Source organism: Mustela nigripes, chromosome 14 (assembly GCF_022355385.1).
Source record: "Mustela nigripes isolate SB6536 chromosome 14, MUSNIG.SB6536, whole genome shotgun sequence".
Taxonomy (NCBI): Eukaryota; Metazoa; Chordata; class Mammalia; order Carnivora; family Mustelidae; genus Mustela; species Mustela nigripes.
The window spans coordinates 4,650,006-4,668,617 of record NC_081570.1 but is presented as its reverse complement, the minus strand read 5'-3'; the positions used below and the strand labels follow the sequence as shown (position 1 = coordinate 4,668,617).

The window sequence follows — 18,612 nt, the reverse complement described above, 5'->3', positions numbered from 1 at the left end:
TTCCAGGGGCAAGAGCCTCCTCTTCCCCTGAACAAGTGGGAATTTCACAAGTAGGCACCCAACACTGGCCAGTGAGGTCTTACTTTTCTATGGTCTGTAAGGGAAAGAAAGTCACGCTGGGGTGACAGCGGCTACTGGCCGTTCCCATCCAGCCAGCGGCAGTGTCCTTCAGCAGCAAGCTGATGACCGAACAGCAATCCCAATGGAAACGACAGACTTTCGACAGCGACTCCCACCACTTCATTGTTTGCCGATCACGGTGCAGTTGGTCTGTGTCAGCGCTGGTTTCCTCCCTAAGTCGGGCCGACTAAAACAACTGGGCAATGGCTTCACACGCTTGTCACAATGCTGTCACCTGACCGTCTGTCTGGAGCTTACAAGTTTGCACTGAAAACCCTACAGTATTCTTCCATTTCTAAAGGGCAGTACGCTCAAACGTGGGCCCGGCTGTGCCTGCTTCTTTCCACTTCAGCCCTGCTCTAGGCTCGCACTCTTGGGAGAACCCAACATGCAGCTGCTGTGCTCCGGGCCGAGGCCTCAGGAGCAAGCGGAGGAATGTATCCGATCAAGTAGACGGGTTCTGCATTCGTCTCTCCCCCTCCACCAGGAAGGAAGACATCCATGGAGTTGCAGGGACTCCACTGGTCCCAGAAAACTGGTCTGTTCCAACATCAATCCAGTCCAACTTCTCGTGAGCGAAGAGGCTATACAGAGATCTGCGCCATCCGCCCGCCCTTTCTAAACAGGGTCAGTGGGGCGCCTGGGAGGCTCCATCGGGTAAGCATCTGTTTTTGGCTCGGGTCATGATACCAGGGTCCTGGGATCAAGCCCCGCAGGAGGCTCTCTGCTCAGCGGGGGGCCTGCTTCTCCCCCTCCCTCTGCCTGCCACTCCCCCTGCTTGTGCTCACGCTCTCTCTCTCTCTCTCTCTCTCTCTGTCAAATAGATAAATAAAATCTTTTTAAAAAATAAAGATCAAAAATAAATATGGCTAGGGACCCTCAGCAGTATATTCAGACCAGCTGTCCCCAGATCATGACTGTATGACCCAGACAGACTGAACTTTCCCAAAATACTGTCAACGTCCACAGTCAGAACCACAATGACACCCACCTAAGGAAACCATCCTCCTCCAGCGACCTGCCCTTTGCATTCTAGGAATGCGAGAATGGCCCTGTCACCCGACACTTTGAGATGGACACAATCCCACGGGGAACCAAAGTGTCCACCTTAAATGGCCTAAATAAATGGAATCATCACTTTAACTTGCCATAATGAGCAACGTAATCGTGTTTAATCCAGCACTCTGATTTTATTAGAACTTGCCTCGGCTCTGTGTCATGGGGAAGGCCCCTCCCTCCAGAGTTCTCAGGTCCTAAGAGAAAACCAGCCCGCAGAGGGGCCCCACCGCTCGAAGAAAGCGAGGCCGAAGTGCCATCCCAGAAGATAATCCAGGGTAAGCCGGAGCTGGTGGGAAGGGGTCCAGGAGAGGAGGGAGGGGTGGGCCAGTCAGGGGAGGGCTTGAGAACATCTGGTAACAGCGTAAAAGGTAACACTCACCTGAGAAGAGCGGGGAAGTGGGAACAGAGTTGAGGACAGAGGGTCAAGTAGGCACAGAAGTCCTGCCCCTGGTGGATCCGCAGTCCCAGCGAGGGAGCAGGCCCCAGGCATGCTTATGCCCCCGTCTATACCTGTGCCTCCTTCTGCCTCCATGTGGGTGTCTACACCGGCGTCTGCAGCTGTATCTGCCTGTGTCTCTAGCTCCTTCTACACCCCACTGTGTGTCTCGATGTCGACACCTGTATCTACATCACAATGACATCCACAGCTACATCTCAATCCATGTGATACTGTCATCATTTCCAACATACAGATGAGGGAACAAAGCCTTTGTACCCAGAAAGCATCTGCACAGGATTTACTCGGAGTCAGTGTGACTCCAGAGCCTCCCGAAAGTCTCCTGGTTTAGCACAGACTGTGAGGCCAGGCCTGGTTTGCTCTACTGGCAGGGTAATCTTTAAGGCCCTGAAAGCATCCTGCACCCAGTAAGGGGATAGGAAGGGGGGGCGGGTGAAGTCCTGGCTTCCTCACCGCGCAACTGGGACAACTCTGAGGCAATCCCAGGTGTCCTCACCCCATGCTTCGGACGACTCTGGGTGCTCTACCCGGTCTTCCAGAACCTACGTTCCAGTTGCCCGAGTGGAGACCTGCTGGACAAGAGCCCTTCCTTTGTATTCCTCTCCTTCCTCCCTCACGCTCGTGCCCCCTGCTGGTGTTTCCCGGGACCCCCTCTCAGATAAATGGCTGGTATGCAAGTCCCCATCTCAGGCTCTCCAGGGGGAAACCAGGACTAAAGCTGCCGTCCAAGAGAGCCTCCGGGAGACAACCAAGTCCCCCATCACAGCAGAGAGGACAAACCGTGGACAACAGGGAGCTTCGTTCTAATGACGGGGTTCTAGCCAAAAACACTTTGAAGCTGAGAAACTAATAGCTGGCAAGACCAGTAACACTCATGCAGTCTAGTAAAAAGACCATGGGATCAAAGGAGAAACTACCGTGAATTATGAAAGTAAACAAGCAGATATAAAATGAAGATATGTAATCAATAGTGTGTGTGTGTGCGTGTGATATGCACACACACACGCACACACACACGCACACACAAATGAAACAAGAGGAATGACGGAGAACGCCGTCGCATATGTACTGTATGACTTACATCAGACAGTAAGCACTATGGAGAAAGAGGAAACAAAATACTTGGGCATAAACTTAATAAGAAATTCTGAAAACCTGAGGACAAAAACTACAAAAGTCTACAGGACAAGTTAGGTTCAGGGAGTGCAAAAGCATAACGTAACAGGAAGAGAGAGGTCATAAAAACGTCAATCTTCCCAAAATTAATTTATAAATAAAAGATAATGACAAGAATCCCATAAGGATTTTTGCTGGATCTAGAGAATTTTATTATAAAAATTATAGGAAAGGAAAAAACACCAGCGATAGTCAAAAACTTGAATAAAGAGGACCAAGATGTAGAGCTAGCTAGTCCTAAAAAGCCTCCGTATTTTCAAAAGTATAGAATTGACACATGAATACATAGAAAGACCAAGGGAACAGACTAGGAGATCCAGAAATATTCCCACTTGCATATGCAAATTTAGTACACACTGAAGGAGACATTGCAAGTCAGTAGGGGAAGGGGACGACTTTCCTAAGTGATACTGGCATATGGAAAAAGATAAAATTGGATCTATCCCTCGCACTGTACAGCAGCATGAATTCCAAGTGGACCAAGATCTCAATGTAGTAAATAAAATCACTCTACTGGGAGAAAATACAGGTGAGTTTCTCTATAACCTGAAAGTGGAGAAAACTTCCTCAGCATGATCAAAAACCCAGCAACAACAGGTGAAAGACAGACACATCAGAGAACATAAACCTAAAACTGCCAGACTGTGTTCCAATGGGGCAGCGCTGTTGTACCTCTGACTAGAGCTCAATGAAGACTCTAGCATCTCCACACCGTGCCCAGCCTCTGGCACTGTCTTGTCTCTTGGGTTATGGCCATCCTCCTGGGTATGTGGCAGTGTTTTCATTTAAATCTCCCTAAAGATTAATGACGCTGAGTGTCTTTCCATGTCCTCATTAGCCATTCACAGAAGCTCCTTAGTGAAATGTCTATTTGAATCTTTTGCCCATTTTTAATTGAGTTGTGTTCTTCTTTTTGAGTTGTAAGTACTATTTCTCTCTTTTTTTTTTTTAAGATTTTATTTATTTATTTGACAGACGGAGATCACAAGTAGGCAGAGAGGCAGGCAGAGAGAGAGGAGGAAGCAGGCTCCCCGCTGGGCAGAGAGCCCGATGTGGGGCTCGATCCCAGGACCCTGAGATCATGACCTGAGCCGAAGGCAGAGGCTTAATCCAGGCGCCTCCTAAGAGCTATTTCCATAAGATCTAGATAGAAGTCCTTTATCAGACATCGGATTCGCAAATGTTTTGTCCCAGTCTGTGACTTTTTCTGTTCTTTATGGGTTTCTCTTAAAGAGCAGAAGTTTTAACTTTGGTAAATTTCCAATGTATTGATTTTTTTTTCTTTTATGAATCATTCTTTCAATATCATATCTAGAATTTCTTTTTCCTAGCCTGAGGTCACAAAAATCTTCTCATGTGTTTTCTTCATAGTTTTATAGTTTCAGCTTTTATATTTAAATGTATGATGCATTTTGAGTTAACTTTTTGTATGGTGTGAGAAAAGGACCCAAGTTGATTTTTGGCACACGGACATCCAATTGTCCCGGCGCCATTTGGTTTCTCTTGTTTGTTTCTGCTTTAAAAAAAAAAAAAAAAAAAAAAAAAAAAAAGCTGTCCTGTCCCCCATTGGATTATACTTGCACATTAGATGAAAATACATTGACCATAAACGTAAGACTTTATTTCTGGACTTCACGCTTTGCTCTGTTTTCCATCCTCATGACGATACTACACCGCCCTGATTGCTGCAGCTCTGAAGTAAGTTTCGGAGTCAGGGACTATATGTCCTCCAACCTTGCTCTTATTTTTCAAAATTGTTTTCGCTATTATAGGTCCTTTGTATTCCTGTAGAAACTTTAAAGGTTAGTTTGAAAATTTCTGCAGCAACACAAATGCCTGCTGGGATTTTGATAGAGGTTGCAGCGAGTCTAAAAATCAATTAGGAAAGAACTGCCACCTTAACAATATTGAATCTTCTAATCACTTCCAATCGCGGAACATGGAGCGCCTTTCCATTTGTGTAAATCTTTAATTTCTCTCAGTAAGACTTTGTAGTATAGGTTTTATATTTTATAAATTAAATTTATCTAAGTGCTTTTTCCCTTTTGATGCTACTGTGAATGGAATTGTTTACTTTTTATTTTTTAAGTGTGGAACACTTCATGAATTTGTGTGTGATCCTTGTGAAGGCGCTATGCTGATCTCCTCTGTATCAGTCCAATTTCAGTATATGTGCTGCGGAAGGGAGCACTGGAATTGTCTACCTTAAATTTCCTTTTTGGATTGCTCATTCCCACATTTCCACTTATAGACAGATACACGATTTGATTTTTGCATATTGACCTTGTATTCTGTGACTCTGTTAAATTAATTTATTAGTTCTAGTAAAAAAAAATTGTGGATTCTTTAGGGTCTTTTACATTTATAGTCAAGTCACCTATGAATAAATAGAGTTTCACTTCTTCCTTTCCATTCAAAGGCATTCCATGTCATTTCTTTTTCTTACCTTATTGCACTGGCTAGACCCTCCAATAGAAATGGTGAGAATAAACACCTTTGTCTTGCTCCTCATCTTAGAGGGAAAACACTCAGTTTCACCATTAACTGTAATGTGAGCTGTGTCAAAGATTTTAAATTATATAAAAAGAACTTGGGAACCAAACTGAAAAGGCTCCAAAAATGGGCCAATTTCAGTGTCAATAAGAATAGCAGCTTCTTTGAGTTAAAACACATTAAATATATTTAAATCCATAAGTTCATAATGAAACTAAAGCACGTAAACAAAAAAACTAAGTGATCATTGTTGGAGGAGACTAGTGATGCAATACATTATTCTGAAAACTAAAAAAGGATTAGAAGGAAGAATCAGGCATTTATCTCACCTTTTCTGTACCAACTGTTCCTTTGAGTTAACAAACCACAAAAAAAGGGAGGACTTTCTCTGTAAAAGTATTACTACCAATAAATGAAAAAGTGACAAAAAGTCACCATTTTACAACCCGTTATTCTTAATGAATCATCGACAGTGACTAATATCACAAAAGAGAGACAACCAGACAGGATGTGTCCATGGTAGAACAATTTGTTGTAGGAAATAAAATTTTTTTTAGTTTGAAATACTCAGACTTCTTGATTTACCACTTTCTAAGATTCACAGAGGACAGAAGAACATGGTAAAGGACACCATAGGGATATAATCAGCAAAATCCAGATTGTGGGAAGCTCTGCAGGACAAATGACCTGGATTCTTCAATAAATTGAGTGAAAAAAGAGAATAAGAGAATGCTAGAGTAGAAATATATAGATTAAAAGAGACAAAAGATGTGTCAATATATAGACCTTACTTAGATACTGAGCCAAATACAAAAATAATAAAATAAAATAAATATATACATATACATGGTATTTTTGAAACTGGAATCTTCAACTGTTATAGGCATTTAATGTATCTAGAACTATTAGTTTTTTAGAGTGATAACTGCCATGCAGAGTATATATTAGAGCTACACACTGAAGCATTTACTGATGAAATTGTGTAGTGTATAAGATATGTTTCAAAATAATGTGTGTGGTCATGGGGGGAATGTGCTGAAACCAGATGGGCCATGTGTTGGCCATTGAAAGTGGATGATAAGTACTTAGGAGTTTATTACACTAGCCTATCTATATTTGTAGATGTTTGAAATTTTCCATAATAAGAATTTTTTTTAAAAAAGATGATCATGGGATTTGAAGTGAGCCCAAGGTTACAATCTTGGCTCAGTTCTTTATGAGCTGTAGGACCTTGAACAAATCATTTGGTCTCTCTGTTGTAGTAAACATTATGCATGCAAGGTGCCCAGCATGCTATCCACCATGTAATACGTACTAATAATGATAACTCGGCCCCTTTTTCTAGGGTCCCACTGCCAGGAGCAATGATGGTGAGACTTGGACTTTGAAGTGGCATGTTGTAGGTATGACCAAAACATTACACATTGGAGAGGCCTTCTGTTGGAGGCACCCACACACTCATCCACCACTTTAAGGCAAAATACATTTTTCAAATTAGGTGCATAGGAGACAATTGATAACAGAAGATCAGAGGAGTGAGGTGTTCTTGAGAGGTTTGGGGTGTGGATATTAAATAGGAATTTATGGAGCCACGGGGAACTGCAGCCAAGGTTAGGTTAATCCTACAAAAGGCATGGTCCAGACACTGTTTCCTGAGCTTGAGTCTAACTTTAGAAATCAGTGTGCCACATTGAGATACCAGCTTATACAGGTTAGAATGACCAAAATCAACAAGACAGTAGACAACGTGTGTTGGAGAGGATGTGGAGAAAGGGGAACCCTCTTACACGGTTGGTGGGAATGCAAGTTGGTGCAGCCACTTTGGAAAACAGTGTGGAGATTCCTTAAGAAATTAAAAATAGAGTTTCCCTATGACCCTGCAATTGCACTACCGGGTATTTACCCCAAAGATACAGATGTAGTGAAAAGAAGGGCCATCTGCACCCCAATGTTACAGCAGCAATGGCCACAGTTGCCAGACTGGAAAGAACCAGGATACCCTTCAACAGACGAATGGATAAGGAAGATGTAGTCCATATCCACTATGGGGTATTATGCCTCCATCAGAAAGGATGAATACCCAACTTTTGTATCAATATGTATGGGACTGAAGAGATTATGCTGAGTGAAATAAGTCAAGCAGAGAGAGACAATTATCATATGGTTTCACTTACTTGTGGAGCATAAGGACTAACACGGAGGGCATTAGGAGATGGAGAGAAGGGAGTTGGGGGAAATCAGAGGAGAAGACAAACCATGAGAGACTGTGGACTCTGAGAGACAAACTGAGGGTTTTGGAGGGGAGAGGGGCGCATGTGTGAGCCTGGTGGTGGGTATTGAGGAGGGCACGTATTGCATGGAGCATTGGGTGTGGTGCATAAACAATGAATCTTGGAACACTGAAAAAATAAAGTAAAATTTTAAAAAAAGAAAAGATATCAGTGCGCTGAAAACAGCTCAGGTCCATGGCCATTCCTCCTAGAAGCCCCCTTTTCCTGTCACTAATGGCTCATTTCCAGGACCCTGACACCCACCTTATACTCCACGCAGACAGCTGAGGTCAGGCTGCTCCCCCAGCATCCGTGGGCTTCCTGGAGTCTCTTGTCAGCCCCTTCCCCTGGCCTGGCCCAGAGGGAGCAGACTTGGTGCTATAAAGCTTGGATCTGGCGGCTCAGCTATTGTTCCGCTGAACTCTTATGATGTGTCCCTGTGGCTTCCCTTGGAGAAGAGATGAGGTCCTCGTTCCTAGCAAGCCTCCCAAAGCAGTGTCTGGATGGCTTCTAAACGATGAGCATCTCCAGAGAGTCCCCTTTCCCAGCTGGAAGCCGACCTGCGCAGGCTCCCGTACCTGCGCAGGCTCCCGTCCCTCCTCCTCTTCTATTTATTGCCCTTGGCCCCATCCCTCCCACCAGGAGGCACAGAGAAGGGCCTGCGTACGGGGAAATGCAGTTCCTGCCGTTCCAATGGCCTCCGGCCCCGACCCCAAATGTGAAACAGCCTCCTGTGACAAGGCACAAAGTGTCCTAGAGCAGGGGATGCTGCTCCTGAGGCCAGGGCTAAGTCTCCACCCCAGGGGGCAGTTAGAGACTTCGCGGCAGTCCGCACACGCGTCCCCACACCTCTCCTTCTCGTCTTTCCAACACAGAATGGCCTGACTTCAGTGTGCCTTTAGAAGTACGTGGTCTAGTCCAAAATGTCAATAACCAGCATGACAACAATTGCTATGACAACAAGAAGGGCCATTTGTCAAGCGTTCACAGTGTGTTAGCTAGAGGTGAAGCCCTTCCTACCCGCTTCTCCTGGGAGTCCCATGACAGCTGTAGTAGATGAATACTGTTAGCCTCGCTTTACAGATGAGAAGGTTTGGGACACAGAGAAGGGAATTAACTTTCCCAAGGTCACACAGCTGGTAAGAACAGAACCAGCGAACCAGCCCGCTGCACCCCTTCCTGGCATCTTGCCATAAATCCCCGGCACATCCCCAGGTACCCTCTCCCCTTCTCTAGTAGCAACGCCCCCAGGGTACTTTCAGAGCCCACGGTCCCTCTCACGGCAGAACATTTCATATAAAGGAAGGATCGTCTGAACCCGATTTAAATTGTTCCTTTAGTTCTTCCTTTTGTTGCAAGGAGAGGAAAGGAATCTGGAAAAGGAATGTCTCCTCTGCTTATCTCCCTTGCACACAGACCCAGCAAGAGCAGTAATTGATGGCTGGAATGCAGCAAGGTTGATAGGACGCGAAATGGAACCCCAAGAAGCCACCGCGACAGCCCGAGTCTCTTGGACAGGAGCTGGCTTATTAACTTTCAACCTGGTGTTTCCTTCTGACTTGTTTATAGGGTCTTCCCGATCTGGGGGACAAGGAGCAGGAAAGCTAGTGGGGCGCATTCCGTGCCCTCCCCTCCCCCCACCGCAGTCGGCCACCGCGAGCTATTTATGGAACGATAGGGCGGAAAGGGTTGTCAGGCCCGGCTGGGTCTGCTATCGGCCAGATATGAAAACCAATTGCTTTTCATAATAAATTCCAGCTGGAGCCATAGAAATAATAGGGACCAAGAGAAGGTAACACCAATTTGCTTTATTTGATTAGCTCCTTCTTGGGCGGTCCAACCCCAGCTTCTTTTCATTAAAATAAGGGCAAATTGAAAATCGTAAAAGAGGCTTTCTTATCAGGAAACAAACGATTGGGTAGATTCGGATGCCTAAAAGCCCCCTAGGCCGCCAGCCGTCAGTGCCTGCGCCTGCTGGCGCTCCTCCGGCTGCGTCCGTCCCCAGGGGCTCTGGTGGAGGGTGTCCTGACACCTGTTTCCATGCTCCAGAACGGAGGTGGGGACAGCCGAGTCCCGCAGGCCGCCCTGTACCCTGAGGACGGCCAGGCCAGGGGGACCCCCGGGGAGCAGTGCCATCCTCTCCCGCCCACAGGCCAGGACGGCTCTGTGGGGCACTGACGGCAGGATGAGGAGACAGCTCAAGCTGCCGAAGCCAATCTGTTTTCCCGAGGGTCACTCCGTGCAGCCTGCTGACCGCAGTTTTGTTCCTGTTAATGGAGACTGGGGGTCACTGGAAAGAGACTGCCCACAGGAGGAGGTGGTAATGACCATCAGTGCAGGGCAAGTCTGCAGGGAGTCCTTAACAGCTCCTTCCCCAGAGCTCCCGGGGCGCTCAGCTCGAAATTCTATTACGACCTTCAGCGATTTATTCAATTAATATTTATTGAGCAGCTATTACGGGCCAGGCATTTGCTAAGGGACTCTAGGTGCTGCTGTGGACAGAAGTGTCCTAAGCCCGGTTTGTGTGAAGCCTGCTGTCCCATCGGGGAGGAAGAGGCGGGTCCTGTACCCGCTGGGGCCAGAGGAGGAGAAGGAAGCGGGCCAGCCTGGAGACCTCCTCTGGGACGCAGCATCTGACCGGAGGCCAAGGCCAGGGCTCCCGGGAAAGAGAGAGCAGCCCGGCCAGTGGCCTGAGAAGCAGGTTGGAGGCAGAGAGCCGGTGGAGGTGCAGGCAGAGGGGAGAGCCGGGCAGGCCTGGGGTTGAAGGAAGGTGGATTTTGCTCCAAGTGTGATGAAAGACACAAATGAACCAGGTAGGGGACCCGCCCCAGCAGCAAAGGAGGAGCAGTGAGGAGCCTGGACGTTCGTGCGAGTGTGACACAAGACCTAAGACAACACAAGTTAACTGTGCCCTTGCAACTGCAGCTCACGCAGTGGGGCCACAGCGTGGGGCACACATAGGGAAGGGGTCACAGGGAGGCTCTGCAGGGTGGTCCCCCCCAGCCACCAGCCCCCACCCGCTCTGAGAATTCTGAACTTCACCTTCGCAGGGCTGGGAAGCCCCTGAAGGTTTTGAGCAGAGAAGCGGGGGGACCCACTGGACCCGGCTTCCCCAGATTGTGTCCCTGTGTCTCCTGCACCTGCCATCACACCATGTAAACAGTAAACACTCTGTAATTGCTCAGCAAATGAGCCAGTTACTGGAGAAACTCAGTGGCTGGAACAAAGGAAGTCCTCTCTTTTCTTGAAAACAAACAGAAAGTGCTGCATCCACGTAAAGTGTTTGGTTGACGACAAAGCAGAAGAAAAAAGTGAGAAAGAACATATGGCATCACCTTTCTTTGGATTCATCCCTGCTGGAAAGAGAAAGAAGCTTCCATCCCTGCTCCTCAGCGCAGCCCAGGTTACGGGAGCCCGAGCCCAGTGGAGTGCAAAGAGGACCACTCAAATGCCACCAGCTTCTGGGTCACATTTGACCCCACTGACATCTCATTTGGCTAAAATCTGTGCCCCTAAACAAAGCCTGGCACTTCTACAGACCCTCACTTGTCACATTCCAACACTGATATTTTATTAATAATCCAATGTAAATCTGAGGGAAAATTAATGTGTCATCTCCTAGCAGGAAGGACTAAACATCTCAATGTGACGGTCTGTTAGAGTTGTCATTTATCATTAGCATGCAACTCAAGGCAAGCGTCCCACATTCTGGTGGGAGCGTTCGAGACAATGAATCTCTGGGAATTAGCTTCTGGTCCAATTATTCCTGGTTTCCCACCCCCCCCACCTACCTAGGAGATAAATTCTGTCTCGGTGGGAGGGAAAAAATAGAAGAAGAAAAGCAGGAGGAGGGAGTTTGCTCTTCTCCTTCCTGGGTGAAATCAATTTTTCTCAAGGAGACAAGGCAATATTCGTTTTGAGGAAGGGAATAAGGCTGTACGCTAAAGGCCAATAAATGGAACCGTTCTGATGAAAACTTCCTCACATCAAATGTAGGGGAACCTCTTAATGGGCTTTGTTCTTCTTTTCCATAATCCATAACTATTCAGAGAAAGATGGGCAGACAGAAGATCTGCCAGGGGCAGCTGTGTGAACATCAGGGAGGGCCACCTTCCAGGGAGATGCAAAGAGGTCACTGCCAACACCAGGCTCTTCGGCTCTCCACACGCTTCCAGGGTCTCCCTCCACGCCGGGCACCGCGATCGGCCCTGGGGAGCCACCGGCAGGCTGGTCCTGGTCCTCAGGGAGCTTAGAGTCTAGCAAGGGAATCCGTCAATACATGGGCAAGTGCTCTATGGAAAATAACCCAGGATAGAAATGCTGTGCATTAAAATAGAATCGTTTTGTCTAGTAACTTTTTTTTTTTTTCAGTAGAAACCATAAAAGCGCTCTCGAGTAAATCACGCTTCTGACTCCAAAGCAAACGGAATAGCCAGGACGAAGGCTGGTTTATCCTGCCAGCGGGAGCTCAGGGCCAGCCCTGCCCAGGCTGACAGTAGCACCCAGCCCAGGCACAGCTGGGCCCAGGGGTCTGGGGCACAGATGGACGCAGGAAGACCATCCCTGCGTGTGCTGGTCACCCAGGCTGTGTCCTCCAGCATGGCAGCCAGCTTCCGCCCAGCAAGAAGGACCACTCAGCCCCAGAGTCCTTCAATGGTCCCTGCTCTCTCTGTGGGGCCCACCACCACGGGGAGGGGTCTCCCCACAATGCTAGCCCCAACACATGTTCCACTAGCACCCTGTGGGTCCCCCCTTGTGACACTGGACAGGCTGAGCTGTCCCTGCTCCGGTAGCCTCTGGGAGGCCAGGGGCCCTGTTGGCTTGTCCGAGCCACAGGAGTCCTCTCCTTCCCCGGCACAGCCCTGACAGGTGGCTGCCACCGGCTCCCCATTCTGGGAGCGTCTCAGAGGGCACAAATGCCTCAAAGTCCTTGAGCTGCAGGCTAGAGAATGAAGTCAGCCCCTGGTCCATCAGATACGGGGGTTGGAGGGTGGAAAGTGACCTCTGCCCCCACCCATCTCATCACTGGGCAGTCACAGCACTGACTCTGATCAAAAGCATCACACGACTCTCGCACTAGCAGAACAGGTGGTGAGTGCCCGGAGGGCCCAGGAGGCCTAGAACCGTCCCACCCAGCCAGCATGCCGGCTTCCTTCCTCTCTCCTGCCTGGCCTTTGTGCCCGGCCCCGGCCCAGACAGTGTTGGCCCCGTCCCGACCTCAACCCCATCATCAGCGGGTGAAGACACCATCCGCACAGAGGGCTCCAGGGCACCCTGAGTTGGGAGTCCCTCCTTGCCACATGACCCAAGCTGCTTCTTCATGCTGATGCAGCTACCCGGGGTCCCTGGGACGGCTTCTCTTCGGCCTGCCATGGCCCAGGCACTGAAGTGTCCCTCCCCCTCCGGCTGCTGAGGTTCCCACCACAAGCAGGCCTGGAGGCAAGTCGTTCTGAGCTCAGAGGGAGAACTTCAAGAAGGAGAGACCCTGTCTGCTCCCGGGACAGGCCTTGATGGCCATAGCCCTGGGCTCTCAGAGAAGTCACAGGCAGCAGGTCTCAGTGCCCAGCTGGCGTGGAGCCCAGAGGCTGCAGGGTGCATCCAGAAATCGTCTGAGCTGCCCTTTACCTGGGCTGAGAAACTACTTTCTCTGCAGTCTCTCCGGCTCGGGCTCCTGGGCGGAGAAGCCGGAGTGATAACCTCCACCCAAGGCCACGACCTGCAGTGCTCACTTCCGCCTGGACATGAACAGTGATCTTCTCCCACATGGAAGACCGAAAACCCCGGTAAACGCTGCTGGGATTAATAACAGAATCAGGGAAATGACCTTTGGTGCAGATGGAGGGCTGATGAGGCAGAGCATTCAGGGGGGTGTTCCAGATGGCGGGAGACAGGCAGGGAAGGAGCTTCTCCATGAGCAACGGCCAGCCTGGGGAGGGCTGCGGGAAAGAGGGGTTAGCCCAGAGGAGCCGTCCGGGAGAACACAGGGATGCTAAGTGGCCTCCAGTGCCTGGAGGCCAGAGCTAGGCGCTGCTAGGTCCCCTCAAAGACAGCTTCCTCCCCTCCACCCCTCATCCCTGACCCTAACCCTCTTTCCTGCTTCCCAGAAGCTCCCTTTAATTGGCAAGGGCTCATCTGGCTTTCCAGCAAGGCTTTGCAACCAAAGCCTGGGGCCGTGAATCCTGAAGCTGCTGCCTCTGAACCAGGGTTTTGGGGCCACAAGAGTACCAGGGGTGCTTTCTCCAGGCTGGGGGGAGGGCGCCTTCCTTCTGAACACCCAGTGCCAGCTCCAGAATCTTCCACGGGCTCACAACACGGGCACCCTCCACACGGCTGCTTGGCCTCAGTAGCCCCCAGTGACACCAATGCTCCATCCCTGAACTTGAAGGACCCCTGGGAATTACCCACTGAGGCCTCAAAGGACCATGCTTTGGGCCTCAACCAGCTCAAAGGCCCGAGAAGAAACACTTGGATGAAAGCGAGAATGAATGTCAGGCCCCACATCATGACCAATGTTTAGCTGCGCCTGTAGGACTCAAAGGTCTGTTCTTATCCTTTTGCTTCCCTATATTTCTAATTTGTCCACAGGAGCATGTACTGTTTCATAGTAAGAGAGAAAAGAAAACTCTCTGTCATTGGAAAACTGAATTTTTAGGGATGCTTACGCTGTTCCCTGCCATCTGTACAAGGGCTTGGCACCCCTCTAGGTCCACATTCCTCCCCCCTCCCCTCCCCTTCTTCACCCACCTGCCTGACCCCCCAGACCCCCATTCCTCACCCCAGAGTCTGTAGACTCTGCCTCATCATCGGGCACTCAAGGGTTGAGTCTTACCCTCCGGGGCCCTTGGGAACAGAGGTCCCATCTCACCGATCTCGGCAGACCGGCAAGCATCATCAGGCTTCCACCAGGACGATCAGGACACAAAACAGGGAGGTGACGTTGTATCACTGTCCCCCACCCCCTGCTCTCCCCTCCCGCCTCTGAGTTGCCCACCCTGGGACAGAACTGCACCAGCCCCACTTGGCCTGCTCCAGCGTGACCTTCAAGTCCTAGTCACACACTGTTAGCACACTGAATGAGCCATTCATTAGACTGGCATCAAAGCCTTCTGCCAACTGGGCTCAGCCTGCTTCGCTGCCCTTTGGCACAAATGGCCTTGTGCACCAGGGACCCAGCCCCAGTGGGCCACCTGCACATGTATCCTCGGGTCTCTGTGTCACTGTACAGGGTATCATCCTAGCCTAAAAGTCCCTTTCTTCCACCCCTGACCAAAGCCAAAATCCCGTTGGGTTCTTCAAGGCCTATCTCAAATGCTACACTCTCACTGTCTCCCTCCACGGAATTAAATACCACCCGTTCTGCCCCTCCACAGGCAACACAGGCCTCCATCTGGACCCTCCTTGTACCGGTCCGTGTCTGATTCCAGTGAGTTCCACGCGGCTGCCTCCCCGGAAGCCTGGGAACCCCAGGCAGGAGCCATATCCTTTAATTTGGAGTCTCCCATAGACCCGGAAAGGCATATTAACTATGGTGGGCCTCCCCAAATCTCTCCAGTGGGTTCCTAACGAGGCCTGGGGGCAGAGGGGATCTGTAAAGACCCCCTCAAACCCCTGGAGAGGCCAACACACACTGAGCAGGAAGGAAGCGGCAGGCGCTGGCTAAGCGCCGTGGGTGGTCCTGCCCCTCTTCTTCACGGAGGGGCCAGCCCATTTCACAGAGGCTAGACAATTCGGCTAAGGCCACACGGCAGTTAGGGGTGACATCAGCCCCCTGTGGAGGCAAGTGTCACCCCAGGTACACGTTTTTACCCCTGTCCGATGCTGCTCGCCCCCTGCCCCTGCTCCTGCCCCGGAAGACAGTTATGACCCGCACCGAGACTCAGAGTCCCACAACACCAGAAGACAGAGTCCCACGACACCAAAAGACTGGTCGGAAAGGGTCCATCTCGTCTACCTCAGACCCGGCCCGATGGGGCTTCCCCCTCGGTGCTACAACACGGCGAGTCGGCACGTGCCTTCCGCAGACGGAGAAGTGTGATCCGCACTTTCTAAGGTGCTCTCAGCACAGCGCAGGGCTGCGTCGTTACCAGGGGGATTCGCCTCTGACTTTCATCAATCATAGCGTGAATTGTGCTGAAGGGGTTTTGGTCAACAGAGACCTCTTTGCCTCCTCCTCCAGAGCTCGTAAATCCGGCCCTATGGTCTAACGACCGTGATGTTCCCCCTAATCATGATACTGCAATATTAATAAGGCTGTTTAATGCAACCAGTTCCTTCTAAATTGTCACATAAAAATTTGGTAAATGTCAGACACATCATTTAATAGAAAACGATGTTTTATTGCCGGGGGAGCCAGGTAGCTGTGAGGACGAGGCAAAAAGCCCAGCGATGACCTTAAGGCAGGTTTGAGGCACAAAGTCCTACCTTGGGGCTCCGGCCTCAGGCCCTACTTTCCCAGAAGCCAGCAGTGGCCCTCGGCCCGCTGAGTGCGGGACTCTGTGCAAGGACTCCCGGCGTGGGGGACACACAGTTGCACCTGACCTCGTTCGGAGCGAGAGACAACAACCACATCTTCTGTCACTCTTCACGGTGTCCCTTATCATAGGGGATTACAACTCCTATTTAGGAAGTGCAGAAAGTTCCCAGGGACACTGGACCCACACAGAAGCAACCTCACATTTGTTAGGGGCAGATTCCCAAAAGCCACTAGGAGATGAGTGGCCCGGCCACACTCAAAAATGGGGGGAGGGGCTCTCTTGCCAGCTTCTAGGGGGGAACAGAGCCTTCCTCGGAGAGAGCAGACCCCAGATTTCTCTACTGCAGAGGACTCAGAGCCCACGGAAGTCTGCACATCCGACTGTGAACTTCTCCGGAGAGGAGACCCAGGTAGAGAAGTGAAGCCCAGAAACGGAGCCGAGTGTCCTGGGGATCTTCTGCATTTCTCTAGAGTTTCTCAGCTGCCTGGCAGTTTCCGTGGCTATGCGGCGCTAAACTCGCCACTCCTCTGCGTGACCTGACTTCCCGACAAGTTCCAAGCTCCAGAAATCCAGTGTCATAGAAAACGAATCCCCACTCCTGGTCAGAGAAGTTTTGGGGAAACTGCTGGTGGGGGCGGGGAGAGGGTGACGGGGGAGGAGGGACTTTGCAGGGGAATCAAAGGTTTGGCTCCTGGTGGGTGCTGCACCAGTCTGAGCTGCCCCATTCACCTGGCACCCTTGGGCTCCTTCCTGACACATCTAGACTCTCCTCCAAACTCCCTGTGGGCCGTGGCAGGTCAAGGCACTTCATGGCATTCTGCTGGACAGGCTGATGGCGATGCACACGGTATGTAGAAACCAGGACTTGTCACAGCAGCAGCCGTGTCCACAGGCAGCAAAGGAAGCCGCAGTGTGGCAGGCACAGTGCCATCAGTCAGTCCAAATGACACAGAGGAGCTGATACGCAGGGCCTGAGCCAGCAGGGGACACACATCCACCAAACGCTCCCACGGAAGAGCCCCAAGGGAGCGTGGGCCAGTGCCTCACTGGCCCCAGAGCCTTGCCCTTGACAATCACCTGACTCCAGGAGAGAGGACCCCTCCCTCCATGCTTCCGAGCTACCAACGGGGCCTCAGGACCCCCCATGAGCGGCAGAAGAAGAGACCTTGTGAGTTCTGTGCTGCCATCCAAAATGATGATGATGTCTAAAGATAAACCAGTACACAGCAGATCTCCTTAAATAATTAATTTTAGCAAGTGGAAAATCATTTTGGAAAACGTTTCTACCCCGGGCCTCCTTCGGAGTGGGAACACACTGGGACCCTGCAGCTGCCGGCTTCTCTTCTCCCCACCGGGGGCGGGGAGCTGAGCCACCCATGGCGGTGCCCTGCCAACTGGAATGGGAGCCTGCAGACCGGCGCGCATGTAGGCCATCCCTCGGAAAACTCATCAGGCGCCTTAGCCATGGGCTTGCAGCCTGACCTTGAGCAGCGATTACATTTCCAACCAAACCCGCAGCTTCTCCTGCTGTAAAACGAGGCCGGCAAGACCTATGGCCCTACTTTGCAGGGAGTCGGCTTCTCTCCCCCTCGGGGAGCAGCGGGAAAGTCTGAGCTCTCCGGCTTTACATAAAGGTGCTACACAAGTCAAGGTACCATAGAAACTCTTACGATTCGCAGCAGTGATTATGATTAGGACTGTTCTCTGGCATCACAGCCCAGCGGCTCCCCGAGCTGACTACTCAGGAGTCTCGCCCCCAGGACCTCACTGGCCGGACCGCCTCTTCTTCCCTCTACCCGCCATTTGGAAGATAGGATGACGCCTCCGTTAAATTTCTCATCGATCCCAATGAAGATCTTAGATCCGATAAATGAAAATACATCTAATAAAATAAAATCGGAGATTAAAAGGAAACGTGCTTACATATTCATGAGTCAAGTGAAAACTCAGATGAGCCCTTCTTAAGCTTCTTCTGCACAGGGAGTCAGATTTAACATGTGCTGGGAGCATTTCTTCACAAACATAAGCTGGTAAAGGCACACTCACCCGCGTACTCGGCGAGCAAGCATTTCTTAACCATCACCTTGCAGAACTATTCATTTTGCATTTCCATCCCTCCTCGTAACCCTAGTCAAAACCCCTTGTAGCCTCACACAAACAACAGGCACTCCATCGACTGCCTACTGATGCGGCAGCTCCTCTAAGGCTTTGAAAACCACAAGCCCTGTCTTCACGTTGCTTATATACAGTCAAGGAGGGTCCCTTCGTGAAGCCTTCCCTATGCTGCTGGACCTGGAGGCTGACCCTTCTATGCATTTCCCACACAGTCCTTTCTCTCCCTGCTCAGGGCCACCCCCACCACACGGGCACAGACACCTACTCCATGTCTCTGTCCTCTGCGGGACCGTAAGCTTCGTGACAGCGGAGACCGGCCATTTCACTCCCTACAGTCTGGCATCTGCGTGGAGGAAAGGGCCAGTAACCTGGATGAAGCAAGCAAGGAAGGCATGTGGGGAGGGAAGGGTGGATGGATGGGTGGATGGGTGGATGGGTGGATGGATGG

General features: G+C 50.4%; 1 protein-coding gene and 1 non-coding gene across 14 annotated transcripts in view; both read right to left on the bottom strand.

The window, feature by feature from the left end:
- CAMTA1 (calmodulin binding transcription activator 1) overlaps positions 1-18,612 on the bottom strand; it is an 822,863-nt gene that overhangs the window by 404,203 nt on the left and 400,048 nt on the right. The window lies entirely within an intron of this gene.
- LOC132002315 (U6 spliceosomal RNA) lies at positions 4,897-5,003 on the bottom strand. Its single transcript, XR_009399815.1, has one exon. It is a non-coding gene; the product is annotated as a U6 spliceosomal RNA (small nuclear RNA).